Source organism: Dipodomys merriami, unplaced genomic scaffold (assembly GCF_024711535.1).
Source record: "Dipodomys merriami isolate MVZ:Mamm:240054 unplaced genomic scaffold, mDipMer1.0.p SCAF_4, whole genome shotgun sequence".
Lineage (NCBI taxonomy): Eukaryota > Metazoa > Chordata > Mammalia > Rodentia > Heteromyidae > Dipodomys > Dipodomys merriami.
In genome coordinates, this window is record NW_027205603.1 from 21,337,599 (window position 1) to 21,359,277 (window position 21,679).

Below are 21,679 nucleotides of genomic sequence, written 5' to 3' on the forward strand. Positions count from 1 at the left end.
CTCTGTCTCTCTCTGTCTCTCTCTCTGTCTCTCTCTGTCTCTCTGTCTCTGTCTCTCTCTGTCTCTCTCTGTCTCTCTGTCTCTGTCTCTGTCTCTCTGTCTCTCCCTCTCTCTGTCTCTCTGTCTCTCTGTCTCTCCCTCTCTCTCTCTCTCTCTCTCTCTCTCTCTCTCTCTCTCTCTCTCTCTCTCTCTCTCTCTCTCTCCCCCTCTCTCCCCGTGCTCCCTTTCTCTTTCTCTGTGTAGATTTGTGTACAGTTCCTTGAGCCTATTCAGGATCTGGGCACTATCCCTGAATTTTTATGCTCAAGGCTAGCACTCTATCACTTCAGCCACTCCTCCATTTCCCACTTTTTGGTGTTTTAATTGGAGATAAGAGTCTCATGGATTTTTTTTTTTGCCCTGGCTGGCTTCAAAAAATAATTCTCAGCACTCAGCTTCCTGAGTAGGTAGGATTACAGTCATGAGCTACACTGATGGCCAGCATGGTTGGGTCTTCCTGTTCTATAGCAAATCTGACAATCATATGGTGTTAGCTGAGCATCATTCTGTCCAAGGACCTGTTGGCTGGGTTGCACGTGGACATACACAATAAATCCCCAAATCTTCACCAATCTTCTTAACCTTGTCTTACTAAATCAAATATAGCAGTTATAGCTAAATATGTTACTATGACATAATTTAATTTACATATTTTCATTAGTTCAGGAATTAAGTGAAGAATCTATCCCAATTTAAGCAGCCAAGTCCAATCATATGTGTTTAGTTCAGTTAAGAGTTGTAGAAGTTCACCATTCACAATTTACTTGTGTAAATAAGTTACCATATCTTTTTTGTACAAGGGTGAATAGATCACAGCATTAAGAATCATCAAATATCACAGACAGAATATTTGTGCAACCCTGTGAGATAAATAGCAGCAATGCTTCTTAGTTAAGTTTAGAACTTCACCAATGAAAGGCAGCTTTAAGCCTACTTTGTTTCTGATGTCAAATCACATTGGGTATTTGTTCCAATACAATCCTTTGAAAGGTTATAACTAATAGATTTTAGGCCCTGAGAGCAGTTTAGTGCCATAGAACCAAGGTTTCTTTTCTAGCTCAGGAAATCCTGATAAGCAGGACAAGTGTCAGCCTTGGACATGGTACTTACATCAAGAGGCAAATATCAGCTGATGTCATGTGCATGGAACATAAAACATGAAAGCTAAGTCATCTTTGAACTGTACTTGTCACATTCTGGGCCCTTTATTTATGGGCTTTGCCTGAATGGGGTCTCTACTATTTAAAGAGACAGAAAATTTGGACTAGATCCAGAGGAGAACATGACAATTATTAATGACTTGGAGAAAGAGCCTATGAAGAAAGTTCAAAGAAATTTAGAACTTTTCAAAGAAACCTAAAATAGCATCACAATTTACAAGTGGATAATTAACCTACAATCATTAAGCTGTGAAAGTTGTCAAATATTAGAAAAAGCTTCCAAGGAATTCTGGGGATCGATGTTATTTATGTCTTTTGCGTGGATGGTTTCATATCCGAAGTATGTACAATACCCAGGGTACCAAAATCAAATGCAACAACAGGGGATTAACCATAGGGAAAAAAACACAAAAGAAAAAAATAATCACATAGTGCATTAAAACAACAACAAAGGAAAACCTCTTGTGTCCGTCCATGTCTTGGAGTTCATTTCGCTTAGTTCATTTCATCTTATATGGTCATGTGGATATAGATATTAAGTTATCTGCTCATTTACTAGGACTACCCTAGACATATACTACTCATTACAAATGAGAGAAACCATTGGGATCTATGTTTCTTTGGGTCTGGCTTAGTTCACTTAATATGATTTTTTTCCCCAAGTCTTTCCATTTCCTTACGAATGGGATGATGCCATAATTGATGGAAGCATAGAATTCCATAGTTACACATTCTTTTCTTTGTAACTGGAATACATTCTCTTACCATGATAAAATTAATGTGCTGGTCTTCTTCAAAATTCATACAAAACATACATCCTCAATTACAGTTTTCCAAGGAATCCTATGAAGACATTGGTTCATATTTGTTGATGACTCAATCAATATCTGTATTAGTTAACGATGGATGGATATAACAAATTACCTTCAGAATGTGGTGGCTTCAAATTCTTTTTCTCTTATACTTCCTATGGAACTCAGGCATAGCCAACCTGGTATTTTACAGGTTGTAATTAAGGAGTTAGTCCAGCTAACTCCACAGCTTTACCTGGAGCATTCCCAGGAATGGGACATCTATACATCAGCAAGAGTGTTGGTTGCCAGCTTTAAGATCCTCATTCTTGCAGATGTGAAGCTCCTCCAGAGCCTTTGCTACTTGGACTTTTCTAATACAGCAGTGTGCTGCACCGAAGCTGTTAAGAAAGAATATCTAGAATCTATAGGCTTTGTCAACCCATCTCATCCTATTAGATTATATAAACTATTTAAGATTTAGGATAATAATCAATTCTTCTCCCTCTGTAATTCTGTATTTTTTTTTAGTGTGCAAGGCATATTTGGCAAAAAGATTCAGCTTGACAGAAGGCAAGTTAAGATAATGCTTGAGAACATTACAAAATGAATAAATACACTAAAGTCTCTATAATAAAAATTTCCATGACAAAGGAAACTGTTTAACTTTATATTCCCAGGGTTTTCAAGTTTGTTTGGCAAGGGACCCTCTGACAACCTATAAAAGCTAATGCTCTAGGAATGTTCCCCAAATACAAAGAAACTGAAAGAACCTTATCTCATGGAATGAGGAAAATGGGACAGAAGAATTGTACAGCTAAAAGCAAGTGTCATTGTGCTAGAGTGTAATACACAGTGGTCTTGTATGAGTTCAATGCATGGTGTTTATTGAATCTAGGACAAAAAGCCTTGCTTGAGTTATCAACTGTGTTATTATCCTCTTACAAACCTGGTACACCTGCTCCCCTTCCCTGTTCTTTCCTGCCCTTTCCCTCCCATGTTTCCAGGCTTAAGAAGTTGATGATAGAAAGCCAGGCACTATATACCTAGCTACTCAGGAAGCTCAGATATAAAGATCATGTGGTTCGAAGCCAGCCTGGGCAGGAAAGTCTAAGAAACTCTTACCTCCAATTAAGTAGCAATAAGTCAGAAGTAGAGCTGTGGCTTAAGTGGTAGAGTGAGAGCCTTGAATGAAAAAGCTGGTTTACAGCACCCAGGCCTTGAGTTCAAGCCATAGTAGTACTGGCGCATGCGTGCGCGCGCGCGCGCGCACACACACACACACACACACACACACACACACACACACACACAACACAAGCAGCAAAAGAAATTGACAGCTGTTGAGGAGAAGGATGAAAAGGATGATAAAGCCAAACTGTTGTTGCATCACTATTTCTCAATAAATTTCTGTCATCTTTACAGAATTGAAAATCACGACTGTATTTCTTCTGATCTAAAACATTTTTAGCAGAGGATGGAAATGTGTTTGAAATCTACTGAGCCACAACCAACTGCCCAACAAATGCTGATTTTATTTTCTAGGGAGACTTCATCCCTTATTCCCCCAAAGAACAGCATTAATACATTCTTCTGGAAAACATCAGAGTTATTTGAAAAGGTCCATTACAGCATATTATTTCTTTATGCAAAATGGCTGTTTAACAAGATTGCCTCCTTGAACTTTTCACATGAATGGGAAAACCAATCTCATTTGCTAATGGATGCTTTATGGCAGATCCTTTCCTTGCCCTTGTCTCTCTTTACCATTATTTTATGGATAATAATTTACAATTTGTGTAAACTATGGGAAAAATACCCTAGCGCATAGGGTGACATTCCCAGAGCTGACATATGGTGTGTGCAGCCCAGAAGCACATTTGAAGGAAGCCAGCTCTAGTCCTATTGGCAACATAAAGGGAAGAAGAGAGGAGGTGAGTCCAAGGCTGAGTTGAAAAACTTCCAGCCTTTGCTTATGAAATGGTATTCATTAGGGCAAGGATCAGTGGCTCATACCTGTACAGCTAGCTACTCAGGAGGCTAAGGTTCGAAGACAGCCTGGGCAGGAAAGTCCATGAGACTCATATCCAATTAACCAAAAAAAATAGCTGGAAGTAGGGTATGACTCAAGTGGTAGAGTAAGAGCCTTGAGCAAAAAAGCTTAAGGACAGCACTCAGACCCTGAGTTCAAGTCCAGGATCAGCATAGGAAAACAAATTCCACTCTTGAAACACTTAGTGTTAGTTATTGTTAGAAAGGCAATGAGTTTACAAGCAATGACAACCCTCTTACCTGTGATTTGAGCACAGCAACATTAATGTGGATAATTAGGGTGCTGTTGATTATTAACATGAACAGGGGATTTAACAAGATAAGAGAATGAACAGTAGAAAGAGCTGATCAAGAAAGAAGTTTCTGGAAGGGGAACTTACATGGAACTCAGGTACCACCCACTGACACAGGCGTGGGGACAAGAATTAACCATGATTTCCTAAGAAGCTATGCTCTTGGCCTCATAGGTAAGGTTTACTGTCCTCTATTCAGAAATTTCCTGCATATCTTTATGTTAAATAGATTAATCCACCCAGGATGCAAAAAAACATGTTTTCAATTGCTTTTTAGAAGGTGGAAAAAAAGTTTATAAAAGGCAGCTCAGGTTCCCTAAATAAGAGGAAGGAAAACAGAAAGATGAGTGAACTTATACAAGACATAACAATATTTAAAAAGAAAGAAGAAAGTTGAAGACCATGAAATTTAATTATTTTTTCAACGTTGATGTTATTTAAGTGATCTTGGGGCTGTGGTTTAGGGGAAAGTGTACAAAAGGTAATTTTTTGAGCCTTTGATATTATTTCTTCTCCAAACAAGTACTGTACTAATTAAAAACAACATTTTGAGAGGAGAAAGAGACTGTAAATTTACCAGTTTGTGAAGATTTTAACTAAACAGTATTTCCTTCTACTGTAAAACTGACTTTTATTCATGAATGAATAAAAAACTAGTGGAAAGATATTATTTTGCATATTGACCCAGGTTTGGACATATTATAACAGGTTTTGTTTTTGTTTTAACAGAGGCCTCTCTATTGATGCAAGAAAATGTAAAAAAAAAATGACCCTTTAGAGGAACCAAAAAAGCAGATGTTTCTCTGCTGAAATTTATTTTGAAGAAAATAATTATTATTCAAGATTAGAGTTATTTAACACAACCGTATCAAGAACTTCAAAATTAAACTACTTTATTCTGCTCTACTTAGGTCTTCACAGTTTTGGCACTAAGAAAGATGGAAGGGACAAGAAGCAGAAAAACAGAAAGAGGACCCCAAGCTGATCATTTTTTTCTTCTGATTCACAAATCCCAGAGGTCTTCATTCTCTGATGCTTCACTGAAGATTTTTGTTGTGAATCCATCATGACCTGAGAATCCTCCAATTAGTGGCCTACCTCTCCCTTTTCATCTACTTCAACTCACCATTGCTAAAAATACGTGAATTACAGAATTTAGACCTACCCGATTAACCAATCTTCACACTTCTGCAATTAAAGTCTAGTGTTCTAGACTTCAGAGATATAGCGATTACAAATGGATTCCTCTTGTTCCTCTGTGAAAATAAACATAAATCAAAATAAAAGGTATAAATCAAATTTTATTCTGTAAGGAATTCCTTGAGTTAGAAAATTAAGTTGAAAACAGAGAATCTAAATGTGTCAATGAGGTATGGGGCAGGGGGTATCAAAAAGTCCTTCCTTGATGATAGGAAAAGTATTTGGACTAAAAGAGAAGCCATATCTAATGGTTTTGCAGCTCAGAGAATACTGTCAAGTGGACCGTCAACAGGATTGCCTATCTGCATATGGCTATAGCCACTCTGCAATTAACAGGTGGATTAATATTTACTGGGGCTTATTGAGCCAAACAACAAATACAGCAGACAATCACAAGGCTTGCATTGCTTATTTATTGTTAAAATCAATAAAAGAATCAAATAACCCATCCCATTCAGAGGTACAGTTGTGGGAGTTAACTCAAATCTTTTTAATTCAAATATTCAGTATTTTTATGATGGGAATCCTTAGAAGTTCATGAGAAAGGTAGACCTAGGAAGTATATACAAGTGTTGAGAAACATCTCTTCCTTCCTTCCTCTCTCCCCACCCCCTCTCTTTTCTTTCAAAGCCAGCCTGGAAAATTAAATCCAGGTGACTGTTATCACCAATTAACCAGTAAAAAGCCAGATGTAGAGCTGCAGCTCAAGTGAGAGCCCCAGCCTTGAGTGAAAATACTAGGGGACAGTACCTAGCTCCCAAGTTCAAGCAGCACAAAAGAAGAAAGAGTGGGAGAAGAGAGGAGTGGAGAGGAGAGAGGAGAGGGGGGCAGGGAGGAGGAGGGGGAGAGGAAGGAAGGAAGGAAGGAAGGAAGGAAGGAAGGAAGGAAGGAAGGAAGGAAGGAAGGAAGGAAGGAAGGAAGAAAACTTTTGTTGGTTGTAGTAGTCTACATAACTTGTTCCTTTTTAATTGTATACTTCTCTAAAAGAAAGTACACCTATTATGTTGTGAAATATCATTTTTAAACAAACAGTATGACATAGGCAACTTTTAATTTAAAATGTACAGCATGAACATCTTTTTGCAAATGGAAAAAAATATTTTCTTACAATGTTTATCACAGACACCTCAGTCTAAAAGGTTCCTTTCACATGAAAGATGATTTCTCTTTTTTTGAATCACAATAGAAATGCAGCTTTATTAAGGAAATGAGAATGAAGCAAGTTGAAACTGGATTGGAAAAGGGTCTGAAATTTTCCTTTAATATTCTCCAAAGCTTGAGGCTCCTATTCACATGGGTCTCATCCTTCAGATCACTGATAGCAACCTACAGTTGAGCAGAAAGATGATTTCTAGTGCATGGTATTACAAAGAAAATTTCCACTAAGTTATTCATTTAAAGAAAATGTTTTTTGTTGTGGAGGTGGGAGGGAAGAGATGGTAGGGGAAAAACAAAGGAGGGGGTAACAATGCTTGATAGGAAATGTACTCATTACCTTGCTCATGTAACTGTAACCCCTCTGTATTGTATTTTTACAATAAAAATGTATAAAAATGTTTTTTGTTCATTACATTGTATAATAATTTCAGTTGATACTATTTGAAACATAAAGACGTCAGAAGCATTTACACCCTTAAAGAGTGATCTTTGTTTAGAAATATTTTTTCAATATGGAATAAATGTGGGAACATTAAAAATGTAGTTCAAATGACTGTTCATTGCAGTAATCTAATGCATTTTCTTGAAATAACTCTAACTTCTACACTAAAAGGTTTTAAAAGGAAAATGTAGGAGCATGAAAACTTTTGCTAGCTCTTCTTGATATGTACATATATATGTAGTATGCACATGTGTAGGCTCATGTAATGTTTTCATGGGAAAAATATGAGAGTGGTTTCCTTTCATTTATTCTGATGGGCTGTGAAGGTCAAAGAGAGATCAATCCACAGAGATCAGTGAAGGTAGGGGTAATTTAATTAGGGTTGTCTAGATCTAAAATATCATCCAATCCACTTATTGCTGGTGGGGAAATACGTGTATCTATATTTGTCCAAAACAATGATGTACTTTTATAACCTGCAAAGAATTATACCACAAATTCCATGAAGAAGACATCACCAAAGGAAAAATTAAACTAGCAATATTTAATGCCATGTTCAATAATTCTTTAAGAATGGTTGTAGTATTTTTTTCTTTTCATATGAAAAGTATGGATTGTAACAACAATTTTAAAAGTGCCTATAAAGGATCATGCTTCAAGACTAGCCCAGACAGAAAAGTTTGTGAGACCTTGTCTCAAAAATAATCAGGAAAAAAAAAGTCTGGAGGTGTGGCTCAAGAGCGAGAGTAAGCGTGAGGCCGTAACTTCAAACTCCAAATGCCACCAAAAAGTAAATTAGCAAACAAATAAAACAATAAATAATACAATGTCTATGTACAGTTTCTTGCTGTTGTAAAGGAAGCCTACTGATTGCATCTTAGTGTGGCATGATCTTTAGATGCCTACTATCAAATTACATGTTGGTGACATATCACTTACTGGTAAATCACAGGATCTACCTTGTTGCAGAGAAGCCCACATAATCCATCACGACCAATCAACCTTCCCAAGGCAGTTCAAGAGACAGGATTTTCAGATTAAATGAAATTTACAGGCTGCAAAGCTGGCTGTCGAACTTAGGGCTCCCAAGAAGCTTACTGGTGTGCTGGAGCAATTAGGTAAAACAAAGCTCCCATTTGCCACTACCATGGGACTAAACATGAGTGGCAGCTTAAAGGACTATACAATTCACCTGGGTCTCTTACACCTGAGGTATTATGCAAATATGGTAGACAAAGTCCAGCTGCTTTATTTCTCCATCTGAGATCCCAGAACGCTATTGGCTAAGAGGGCACTGCTAACTGGTAGGCTGTCTGCTTTTCAAAAGCCCTTATACATTTTTTCCCTCAGTCTTTCTTTGTAGACATCAAATCCACAGAGAAGCTGATAAGAGAAATTATAATTAACAATTAATAAACAAGACTCCTTAGGCAGGAAAGTCCCTTATTCCCAAAGGCTTCTAGATGCATTTAGTGACTAATTGCTTATGCAGCTCTGTCACCTGTGACCTTGCATTCAGACCTCTCATTATAAAGAAAGCTTCACAAAGTTAGGCAATTTATTCCAGGAAAATTGTGTTTATGTAAAATCTTGTTCCTGCCTGTGAGAATTTTCAAAGTACAGAGACATGTTGCCTGTTGCCTAGAGTTCGGCTCCAATGAGGTTTGAGGATATATTAAATTCTCCCTGCTCACTGAGTATTTCTCTAAGTCCTGCACACAGCTAAGTGAATATAGATAGCATTCAACTTCCTTTGTGTGAAACAGAAAAGAAAAGAGAGATGGAAGACATGGCCTACCATGACTGGACAGCAACTCGTTATTGGACAATAACCTTCTGCATGGATCTCAATATGCAGAAAGACTTTCCATCTGCGATAAGATGGTAGAATGATCTCAAGTCTTCAAATCTGGACTTGACTTGTCCTGAAGAGAAACAAACAGGGCTTGTCAAAGTTTAGAGACTTTGCAAACGTTTATAACTTTGTTTTCGTTTGTAATGAAGTAAGAGGCAGCATTTTCAGTGGCAACACAGACAGAAGAGAAACTTAATCAGTTAGCATGATTGGCTTCAAATGGTGTAACCCAGTACTAAAGAGAACTTGGGGCTTTCATATGGAGTTCCAGATTGCCAGATGGGTTCAGATGAAAGTTAAAGTCAATAAGTTGGCTATTTTTCAAATACAGATACATGACAATTTGGTAGGAACACAGGGGTGGGTTTAAAAAAATACTTTAATTAAAGATCATCGCATGGTTTCTACAGCTTTTCTGTATTTAGGACTGGCAAGGTTGGGATGAGTGTTCACTAACGGCCATCAAAAAAAAAAAAGAGAAATACTTGTTCCTCATACTTTCATAACACTATTTCTTGACTTCTCTGGTAGTGCTTATCATTTTAGGGCAAAATGATATTGAGGTTTGGTATCAAACAGATAAAGTTTTGAATTGCAGGTCTCTACTTACAGTATGGCATCACCAAGTTGGTCATGTGAGTTTCCTTACTTCTAGTTATTTATTACCACATCACAAAACAACCTAGGAACTTTAGGGTAAGGCAAAAAAAATTCATTCTACTCATGGGTAGGGTTAGGAATTCAGGCAGAACATCGAGCAGAATGGCTTGCCTCTGCCTCATGACAGCTAGAATACCCACCCAGCTGGAAAGATGGGTTCTACAGTGTGGGAATCCTCTCTAGTGCCTGGCCCTTGGGTTGGGATGGAGGGTTAATCCAAGGCTAGTTTGGCCAGCATTGTCACCTGCACCCTCTAGCTAGCTGTATCTTGGTCTTCCTCACAGCATGATCACCTTAAGTTACCCAACTGCATGCCCATCCGCTCATAGCTTGCAGAGCAAATGTTACAGAAGATAAGGTTGAAATGCACATCTTTTTATGACACCTCAGAGAGTGACATGGTATCACTGTAATAGTATTCTACAGGACAAAGCAAACATAGACTTTCCCACATGTAGAGGGTGATGACATAGTCCCCATATTTTAAAAGAAATGCAAAAAATTTGTGATAATGTTTTAAAACTACCAATATAACCTTACAGGTATGTTGCAGAGATTAAATGAGGAAATACATGCCAAAGCTGGGTGCTGATGGCTCATGCCTGTAGTCCTAGCTACTCAAGAGGCTGAAATCTGAACATAGCTATTTGAAGCCAGCCTGGGAAGAAAAATCCATGAGACTCTTACCTCCAATTAACCACCAAAAAGCTGGAAGTAGAGATGTGGCTCAAGTAGTAGAGCACCAGACTTGAGAAAAAAACCCATGGGTGTGCAAGAGGCCCAGAGTTCAAACCCCAGTATCATCAGAAAGAGAGAGAGAAAGAGAGTGAGAGACAGAGAGAGAGAGAGACAGTCTCAGACAGAGAGAGAGGGGGGAGAGAGGGAGAAAGGGAGAGAAAGAAAGAGGGAGGGAGGAAAGTGAAGAGACACAGAGAGAGAGAGAGAGAGAGAGAGAGAGAGAGAGAGAGAGAGAGAGAGAGAGAGAGAGAGAGAGAGAGAGAGAGAGAGAGTGCTATAGTAGAAAACATGCCAGTCACATTCAGCTGAATATTTACTGGTCTGGGGTTGGTTACAGACCCTGAGATAATATATCAACCATTGCTTATTAGGCAACCATTGATATACACCAAAATACTTAAAGATGGTGCTTTGGAATTGCTGACAAATTACAATTTAGACATGGATATTAATAAATGCACCAAAACAATGATTTCATAGCAGGAAGATACAATTGCCTAATTCTCATCTGATGCGCTGGCTCTTTTGCTGTCACTTTAAAAACGTTACTTAGAGTATTAAGAGCACAACTTTTGTCTAAGTTCTTTGTTGTTGATGCTGCTGTTGTTAAATCCACAGGGCTGGAGTCTGTGCAAACCAATCAATGAAAAGAAAGGTTAGACAGGAGAATTGTGCCGGCCAAAATGAGTTTGCACAGCTGTGAGCAATAAAATACAGCCGCCATGGCAACCCTCTCTGGCGTCCCGATAACACATCTGAAATGAGGTTATTAGAATTATTAATTCACATTAGTGGCTATTAAAATTACTACCTGCAGATTTGCTGCCTGAAACCCCTTTCTACGTGTGTCAGAGGAAAGCCTTGTTTCCAAAGCAATCGGGACTTGTAAATAGATGCTATCTATTGTCCATACAGATCAGAGGAAGACTAGCAGATAATACAGCTCACAGTGAGATAGAGATCGTGCCTTGCGAGACAATGTTTTGCTCTGACAACGGTGAAGAACCTGCCATGCACGGATAGCTGGGGTAATCAGACACTGGGCTACTAGATTCTTGGGAAGGTTTTACTTAAAATCCAACCCAGTGTGGACTACTTTATGAAATTCTGAGTGACATGTAAAATATCCTACCTTGGTGAGGCATGAACAAAATCCAAAGAAATCAGCTGAAAACTCAAGCTATTTGTAAAGGAGTTATGGGGATTCTCAGAAGGCCCAGAGAGACTTGGCTAACTCCCTTCCACCCCCCATTAACTCAACTCAAAAAGCAGATGCCTGCTGTTTTAAGCGAAAGAAGAAACACCATTTCAGAGAGGCCCGGTAGGAATTAATCAGGGGAAGCAACCACATAGCTGAAAAAGAACATTTTCCTTATGGAAATGAGCAGGAAAACACACACACACACACACACACACACACACGCACGCACGCGCACACACACACACACACACACACACAGGCACACGCATGCGCATACACACATACCAGCAAGAAAACATACAAGTATAAAAAAATGCAACTCTGGCTGTGAGATCAGAGCTGCCCCTTTCCTCTGTCTCAGAGTGTGTGTGGTGTGTCGAGAATTCTTCTACAGTCATGGTCTCCCATTTGGCTACAGCAGGGAGGAGCCAGTAAGTCACACACAAGGTCAAAGAAATGTGAGGATGAATTTAAAAAAAAAAATGTGGGTGCCTTTTTAATTCTGAAGTACACTCCAGAAAGTAAGAGAAGGCAGTCCCCATGATGCCTTTCTGAACAGACTCTTCTGAGTTTTTCACCTACTCAAATGTGATCAGTATTTTGGCCACATTTGAAAGACACCACCAAAAGAAGGAGTCTTTCCTAGGACCTGGCTACTGCATCTCATCAATGGCAAGGGTCCTTCTTAGCCCTAATCCTGAATCCAGGGAAGGCTCCAAGAAGAAGCCAGGCTAGCTAAGACAGAGCACTAATTCATGATGTGTAAATCCAGTTGCCATATTTTCCAACTAGAACTTCAAGCACAGGAGATCTGCAGCAGACTTGGGCACTGCTTACAGTTCTCAGAGCAATCTGAGTCAGACAGCTCAGAGTCAAAAATGCTGAGCTTGCTGGACATTCCAATGGTTTGTGGAATAACTTGATAATATGTTTGAAATTGAGTCTGTCCTAGAAAAGCCAGAAGGTATGAGTATCTGGAGAAGTCACACACAGACCCTGAACAGGATTTTGTCATGGAGAGGAGCCTCTAAAAATCATTCATCCAAAGGGAAGAACTCCCAGGAAATTTTCTAGTAAGGCCCTGATATTTTCTTTCTGTGGAGGATGTACCTTTATAATTGACCTCAAATCACAATTCTACTCTACCCAACAAGCCTCTACTGAATCATTTTTTTGTCCTAGACCTGCCCTACCCACAGTGAAGGAAATAAATAAATAGAAATAGATGCTGATCATTCTTAGTATTTTGAAATCATAATTCCCTAAAGTTCTCACTTCCTGGCAAAAAACAAAATACCTCTCATAGAACTACAGTTTTAAAAAAGATCTTTTAAAGGATTAGCTGCTTAGCTATTTTGTCATTAAGAGGGCTTACCATTTCTTTTGGCTCACTTTTCAAAGTGATCTGGCTTAATGACTTAAAGTTGATCACAAAGGAATTGAAATTTTAAGACATAGATGTATGAAAGTATAAAATGAATATTATTCACAGAGAGAGAGAGAGACAGAGAGAGACAGAGAGAGACAGAGAGAGCATGAAAGAGAGAGAGAAAGAGGAGGGAAGTTAATGGTAAACACATTTGCAACCTGGATGATCATTAGGATGGCATCTGTCTTTGGACCAGGAGCTGTGACACCTACTCATTCCTCAAACCCAAACCATGGGGCCCAAATGGTGTTTTTACTTGAATCACAAACCTCGTGGATACAGCTTTAATAACAGTTTCATGAATTGTGGCCTCTTGAAAAAATTTATTACATTCACTCCTAGATTCTTGACAATTTTATCAAAATTCCTTGCTTATTTTAACTCCTAACCCTCATGCACAAATCAGTCAAACATTTCTCTTCTTTTGTGGATTCCCACAGGTTGATGCTGAGTTTTGCAGCCAATGAGAATTCAGTGGTTTCCTTTGTGTTTGTGGAAATGAGACAGTGAACAGCTTTGGACTTTTCAGTGTTACTCACTCCAGGCATTTGCCCTTAATTCCTTAGACATTGTCCCCAGCTTCTTCCACAGCCCTTGTCTCTTCTCATCCTCTTCTCTGTCACAGTTTTTTTTTTCCTCTATACTTTTTAAATCTCTTTTATGTTTGTCTTGGATATATTTCCTAAGTTGCTTTTCTTTCGATACGTGAAAATTTTATCATGTGTCCTTTGCTTTATCTGTAAGTTCCTCTTTTCCCTCCTCATCCTTTTCATAATCACCAAAGACTTAGTCTTTCAATTGATAAGCAGCAGACCCTGAAAACACCATAAATCAGCCCTGGGTCCTGAAAAGTACACAGATGTGGATGCATGAAAGACCGAGGCCGGAGGATGCAGCCACTCTGTAAGCTCTCAGACAATCGTCCCTCTGCTCCACAGCTCCACTTCCTGCTACCCTTGGCCCAGGAGACATTTCTTCTACATTGTGGAGCAAGTGGAGTCATCCCCTGGGGTGGCGAGTCATCCCCTCTGGCTTCTACTTCCTATACTTGTCCTCCTTTAAGTCTTGACTTTTAATGATTCTCCTCATGCATCAAATAGCCAACCTAGAAATGAACCCTGTTCATTTCCTTTTTAAGACACCTTCTCTCACTCCTTGACTGTCTGTAACACCTCCCTACTTCTACTTCCCATATTTAGGGGCTTGCATTCATTCATTATTTCTCCGTTTCCTTCTCCAGCCACGTTTGTTCCCAAGGGGCCCCTACTCTACTTCCTGAACAAAAATCACACAAATGGAGCACTTTCTTTCTCACAGTCTCTCACCCCCCCCCTACCCCAGCTTAGGCTGAAGTAATTTCCTGCTGAGCTGGTGTAGAATCTACCTTCCAACTTCCTCCTAATTCTTCTGCTTGTCTCTTCTCCTCCTCAAATCCTAAATTTTTACTATCAAAATAGCTTATTTTCTCACACTTTCATATGTTTCATATCCAGATATATTTCATTCACGTGGAGTTTTTATCTTTTAGATTATCAGGTTGATTTCCCTGTATGGAAGTCAATATTTTACCATGCGATCCTCTTTTTAATATAATTTTCAGCATTTCACATCTATGATCTTCCTTTAGATATCATCTTTTGTGCTACTCACTGGCTTCCATGCTTGCCCTGATATGAGCCACTAGCTGTGACTGATGTCATCCTTTAACTTGGACTTCATTACATTTTTTAAAAAATGCCACTGGGGGCTTAATCACTATATTTCATAGATGCCTTATTTACTGTATTTCCTGGAAAAGTTTAATTGCAAATAACCATTGTATGTCATATGTTACTGCTTTCTAGCTAAGAATTTCTATACACGTGTTGTTTTGAATCACAACAAATCTGTGTTACAGGCATGATTGTTTCTTTAAGAACACTTCCTGACCTTGGACAGGAAATGGGAAGTGGGACAACCTTAGAATAGCCTTGAGGAAACACTGTGTTGTGGAAATTACTCTGGGGATAAGACCCAGGTAAATGCAAAAAGCAAGGGGAGAAAGTCTGTATCAGTTGGTTCCCAGGGAGTTTCATGCACTGAAAACCATGGAAGTATCTCTCTACTCAATTAATGGGAAAGGTGTTTGAGACCCTGGGACTGATTTATCTAACATTGATGGAGTTGGATTGGTGCCTAACATAAGCATAGGACCAAAAACAGCTTTCTGAACCCCTTCCCTTGTTCTTGGACACATCCTTGTGATGTTTTCAATAAGGCTTCCGCTAGAATACCCTTTGAGTCCTAATGCTATGGATATCTGTATTCCTTCCAGTCTAACTTAAACCCATGTGTCCACAATAGAATGTGATGCTGTGTTAGTCAGCTTTCTGCTATGCTATTGTGGCAAATACCTGAGACAATTAACTTATAGAGTAAAAGAGCCTCTTTTTTGGCTCATAGTTTTGAGGTTTAAGTTTCACAATCACTTCGTTTTGTTGCCTTTGGTCTATGGCAAGACAGAACATAATGGAGAGGAGCAGATCGTCTCAGGGCCAAAAGTGGAAAAAGAGGAGGGAGCTGGGCTCCCGCTGTACCCATCAAGACAGGTCTTGGATGACCAGAGGAACTCTCACCAGGCCCCATCTCCTATAGCTCCTACCACTTTCCAGTAACACTACACAGCTGCTCAGGCCTTTAACATAGGCTGATGGGGTACAGTTTGGGTTCCTTTACTCCATAGTTTAAAAAAAATTTAAAGGGTAGAGATGCATGTAAGGAGCCAGAGCATGTTGACTTCAAAGCGAAAGAAATACCAAAATGAGCTTGCAGCAAAGAATAATGGACAGCCACTTTCAGAGCCTGCTATATATAGGGTCCCTTAGCTCCTCCCTGTAAGGACTTACTTCTAGTCCTATTGGTTGAGAGGTTGTTTTGTGCTTCCAAGAGTCTTCGGGCTTGGTTCCCTTGCCTCAAAGCTGGATCCTATGATTGGATTTCCCCAGTCTCTGCTCAGGAGTTTGGAAGGGGCTCTAGATGGTATGGAGACTGGAGGGAGCACATGTTTGGTCTTGGCCACCAAGAATGGATGTGTTTAAAACTTGGAGCCCATAGGGTATTTGCTGTGCCATTCTTCCTGCTATGCCAAAGCCAGTCCTGGCTGCCATCTTCTATCACAAACTACCTTCCCTTCAAGGCTTGTGGGTAGACATTCCAGATCCAAAAGATAGTAAGTACATGCACTGATTCTCCTCAATTCTCAGAGATTCCTCCAAATGGCTGGTGTTGTGGAACATCAGACCTCTTGTTCTGGACACTTGTCCTAAACGCTATTTCCTAGCCAAGTAGTTATTTTTCTGATGCTGCCCCACGCTGGTCTCCCTCACCACTTCTGCGAACTGTCACAGTTACTTGCCCTGTTTTGCCTGCTAAGTTTGAATACATATTAGCACAATCCAAATGAGAATATTCATTGAGGTAATTTCAATTTCTTCCCAATGACAGGCAGGGAAGCAGCATGAAGCTATGCCAGCTGCAGCTTTAGTACTTTGATAGAAAGATGCAAGCTCGCTCTTTATCTTTATGGATCACAAAGGCCTGAACTAATTAGTACTTATTAGAAAGCCAATTAGAAATACATTTTATTTCTCCGTGTGGTGTAAATGGAATATGCCAGGGTTGACAGTGGACAGAGATAACACTCTTTGGCACCTTTGCAGCCACAGAGTCTGGATGGAGTGTACTACAGAGGGAGTTTCATGTCCAATTCTGTGAGCAAGATATTCGCTTTCCTCCATGCAACTGGATCCAATACATTGTCTCTATGTGCTTTGTCTAGTGGATGTGCTCTCCTAATTTTGGCCTTGTAATTCACATGTCAGTGAGTTTCTTTTTCCTTCCATTTTCTCCCTTCCCACCTTGCACATACTAGATTTTGTCAAATTCATGTGTCTGAGACCTCAACACATATTTCCTCTGATTTGAATACCTATCTTTTACCCAACCTTCTTTTCATTAAATAATCCAGGGTGAATAATTACTGTATCCTGAAGTGACCTTTGATGTGCTCTTGAGTTTTTTCCTCCCTCAGGATTGTTGTCAATTAACTTAAGTAATGCAAAAGATTAATACTCTTCTGACTATGTTCCATTTATCCAAGTGACATTAGAATGCTAATGATCATCTATTAAATATAAAATTAATCATATATACATATGATATCAATATTATAAATATAGCATATAACATCATATACACGTAAATGTATACACAGAGGCACATACTATATGTTGATATATTACATATACTTAGATATATATGTACATAGGTTTGTTATTTATAATATACTATATGTAGATATAATATATACATAGATATATAATGTATTATATACCCATGTATACATAGATATATTATATAGACTCACTTTTTTCTCCTTTGAACAAACGTTAATAACAACCTATATGCTTAAATGGCTTGGAGATTAGGAAGGTGATACCTTTTCCTTTTCAAATATTTTTATTTGACTCAGGATCAGTAACCAAACTATTTCTGGTCTTCCACTCACAACACAAATGCGCATGCCTTTATGTTATGTGTTCTCTCTCCCCTATATTAATTGCTTCTTTTTAGCCAGCATTATGTTCATTTTGAATTGGGTATCATAAGTTCCATAATCTCCACATGGATGAAGATATTTTCTAATTATCAGAAGTACTTACTCAGGAACTTGATTCTGTCCCATTGTTACTGCTGAGCTGACTAAGCCATCTGCTAGCCTGCTTTTCTACATAGTACAGTTCAGAGGCCTCCTGTGTGTCATTCTGAAAGCTTCCACTGCTACTCCCTGAACTGCTTTCCACAGCTCATATCCCTTATTGCCGCGCTCTTATTTTAGAATCTCACATTGTTCTCATCCTTCACTTGCCTTAGAGCTTAAGCAAAATTGACCTCATTGTATAGGTCACCCTTTATGGTTATTCAAAATTAGATGAAACCATTAGCATAGAAAAGTCTAATAAGCACATTTGTTTACTTTATCCTGAAGCATCATTGCTTTGTGTGTGTGTGTGTGTGTGTGTGTGTGTGTGTGTGTGTGTGTGTGTGTGCGCGCGCGCGCGTGCAGCAAGGGCAAAATTTCAAGGCTCATGACTCTAAACAAAAATGTCCAAGAAGTTCCATTACTCACAAAGTACAAAATAAACACATGTCCACAGAAAGGGCACATTCCTTAGACCTCTAATATTGCCTTCAATGCACTGGCTACTTGGGTGACATTTACACTAGTATTTTCTTCTAGTTTTTCTATGAGATTTGCTTCCTCCCATCTTTCTATAACTATCTCCCTGGCATCAATTTACAATTGGTAGATACCCATCATCTTTCTTCTTGTATTAGACACCAATCACGTAACACGTGGAACTTCATGTGCTCCTAAAACCAACCCCTCCATGCAATGCCAGGGTACTGAGCTGCACTTTAAACGAACCTCCTTCATATAACTTCCCTTAGCACTACTCGCCCTGTGTTGATTTGTGAGCCTTTGCTCTGTTGATTTATGAGCCTTTGTTTCATAAAAGGAAAAGCCAGGGCTAGAGTTTTGAGTCATCCCTGAGGCCTGGCTGCTTTTAGCTTTGTGTTCTCAAAATACTCACCCATGTAAAGAAGGTTCCAATAGAATCTGGAGTTGTTTGCCACAAGTATAAAGTGTGATTACTTGGCTTTAAATAATTCATAGTTTGAGCCAGGCACCAGTAGCTCACACTTGTAATCCTAGCTACTCAGGAGGTTGAGAACTGAGGACTGTTGTTCAAAGCCAGCCAGGACAGGAAAGTCCATGACACTTTTATCTCCAATAAACCTCCAGAAAGCCAGAAGTGGCGTTGTGGCTCTCAAGTGGTAGAGTGCTAGCCTTGAGCTGAATTGCTAAGGGACCAGCACCGAGGTCCGACAACTGACAAAAAATAAAATAAAATAAAATCATAGTTTGATTATTGGCATGTTCTACAATGAAGTCCCCAAACATATTTCACATGATCCTTCAATATTCAAACTTTCACTCAATTGATTCTATGTCCTGCCCTGGTGTGACACTGTTTGCTGATGTTATACTTTCCATACACATTTCTCCAGCCCCAATCTCAGCTTCTGTCTGGTAAGCAGAACTCCTGCCTGTCTCCCTGAGCCTCATTTAGTCACTTATTCACATTCAGGATTTTAAGTGCAATGCTGATCCTTTTCTAGGTGGCAGGGGGCTGTTTCAATTGGATCATACTCTCCTCCTGAGATAAGGTGGGCACTTACATCCAGTTTGAAAGCAATGATGGAAGACTACTGGGAACTAGAACCCTTAGGGCAATATCAATCCCTGAGAAACTGAAAATGCACTTTGTTATTTATTCATCCATAGGACCTGTCTTCGCCTTCATCAATTATAGCTTTGGTATGTGGAAATTATGCAGATATATTAATACACTTTTATGCTCATTAGTGGCTTCACAATTTTTAGAATGACAGACCTGTCATGAGGAATCCAAGCTTCTCAGAGATAGCTATCTTTTACTTTCTTTTGCTGTCCCCATATCTTTCCCCACACCCTATTCTCTTCTTATTCTGGTCAACATAAGTAAATACAGCTATTTCTGTCATACAGAGTCACACTTGAGCATATTTGAAGCACAAACATCTGAGAAAAGTAATAATAAGATGTTTCCTAAATGCACATGATGTTTCTGTGAAGTTAGGCAACCTTTCTGAACAGATTTCAGAACAAAGAGACAGAACCTTTTACCATAGACATTCCCAATTTCACTCTCATATCCTCCCATGAATCTACAGCAATGCCTTCTGTCCATCCAGCTGGACCTCTAGTCAATGAGATTCCTCACTCACTCACATACTTGCTGCTCTTCTCCTTGGCCCACTTAAAATCCATGTTGCTGCCAAGTCTACCCCGGTCTTGCCCACAGACTAAGACAGAATTGTGGTTAAATGCTTACTCTATGCTCTCTCAACTGTGGAATCTGGATCACAACTGAAATGTTCGTGAATCACACCAGACTTTGGATATCCAACGTTCCCACTGATACATGAGGGTGGGTTGACATCAACTTCTCCACTGAAACTCAGCCAGGCCATGAATCAGCTTACAGCTGCCTGGAGATTTCCCCTCTTCTTCCTTACTGATGTCTGCTCATCTACTTTGCCTAAGCCCACTTCCTTCCCCTCTGAGGAATGAACTCCTCAATCCAGAGTCATCAACCTTTTAAAAGTTTTGCCATCTATGTTTGTCCCGACTCCTGCAAGCAGCCGTGACCCTTATGTGGCCTCTCATACATCCCTTTCTTGGCATTTTCAAGTTTGTCACAATAGTAGCAGCATCTCTCATTATGTTAGCCACTGCATTTTTCTAGAACATTCTCAAACCTTGACTTCCTGTGTGGTCCTTTTGCAATCTTCCCTGACCCAACCCACCATGGTTCTGAGGTTACTGGAGAAGCTGGCCATCTCCCTCTTTTTTTATTTTTAAATGTTATTGTCAAGGTGATGTACAGAGGTGTTACAGTTATATACATAAGTAAGGTAGTGTGTACATTTCTTGTCATACTTGTTACCCTCCCTCCTCATTTTTCTCCTACTTTCCCTCCATTCCAACCCCATCTCTTGCTCTACTTTATAGATAGTGTCCAAGCAGATTTATCCCATCCATCTCTTGAGCTTGTGGGATATTACCCAGACTTATTTATGGTGTTGCACACAATTTTATGGCATAATCCAATCAAAAAGAACTCTCCTTTCCACTACATGAGTTTACTTCATTAAATTACTAAGACAAAGCATGTTTTTTTAACCATCTTTGCTATTGCTCTCTTTGACTTTTTCTAATGCCTTTGCCTTTTATTATGATAAAATGTTGCTATATATTTGTCTTTATGTATTTCTTCCTGTGTTGCACTGGTGATTGTAGGTTGTGCTTCCATGTTTAAAATAATAACCTTTAACTTTTTAATATATATATTGTTTAAAAAAGTTTATATCCTTCTCTTGGCCATAATAACCAGAGCTATATAATTTAACAACCCACTAAAGAATGGCCATCTTCTCTTATCTTACAATTCTTACTTAGATTGCTTTACACTTTTAAAGGTGATTTTTATGGTTAAAAAATAACTTAAATTTAGTATAAAATCAAATTTATGTATTACATCGATTCTTCCCTACTCTGTGTGTTGGTATTTTGCTACAGTTCTTGACACTTTTTTTTTTTTTCTGTCATGGGGCCTGAACTCTGGGCCTGGGCACTGTCCATAAGCTCTTCAGCTCAAGGCTAATGCTCTACCACTTGAGCCATAGTGCCACTTCCAGTTTTTTCTGCTTAGGTGGTGCTTAGGTGCATGCAAGGCAAGCACTCTACCACTGATCTATCTTCCCAGCCCCAGTTCTTAGCTTTTAATCTGGGATGTCTTTGTTTAGAGCTCACTCTTGAATGGTCATTTGACAGCCTTTAAAAAATCGCATTGGTAACTTTTTAAAAAAAAAATGTGTTGAACAATTTATTTATGTTTTATGTCTGGTAATTATTATCCTTCAGCTAGTTCTTTAGCCACCCATCTACTCTAGATAATCTCTTTTGTGTGTTCTAGGATTTAAAAATGCATTCTTTATATTTGCAGAATTACTGTG

At 39.1% G+C, this 21,679-nt stretch overlaps 1 long non-coding RNA gene across 2 annotated transcripts in view; it reads right to left on the minus strand.

Moving 5' to 3' along the window:
- Positions 1–21,679, minus strand: part of LOC138805702 (uncharacterized) — a 107,167-nt gene that overhangs the window by 10,109 nt on the left and 75,379 nt on the right. For both annotated transcript variants that reach the window (XR_011365625.1, XR_011365624.1), the window contains exons 3-4: positions 8,934–9,060; positions 5,501–5,591 (exon numbers count right to left, since the gene is read on the minus strand). This is a non-coding gene — a long non-coding RNA (uncharacterized lncRNA). The remainder of the gene's footprint in view (positions 1–5,500; positions 5,592–8,933; positions 9,061–21,679) is intronic.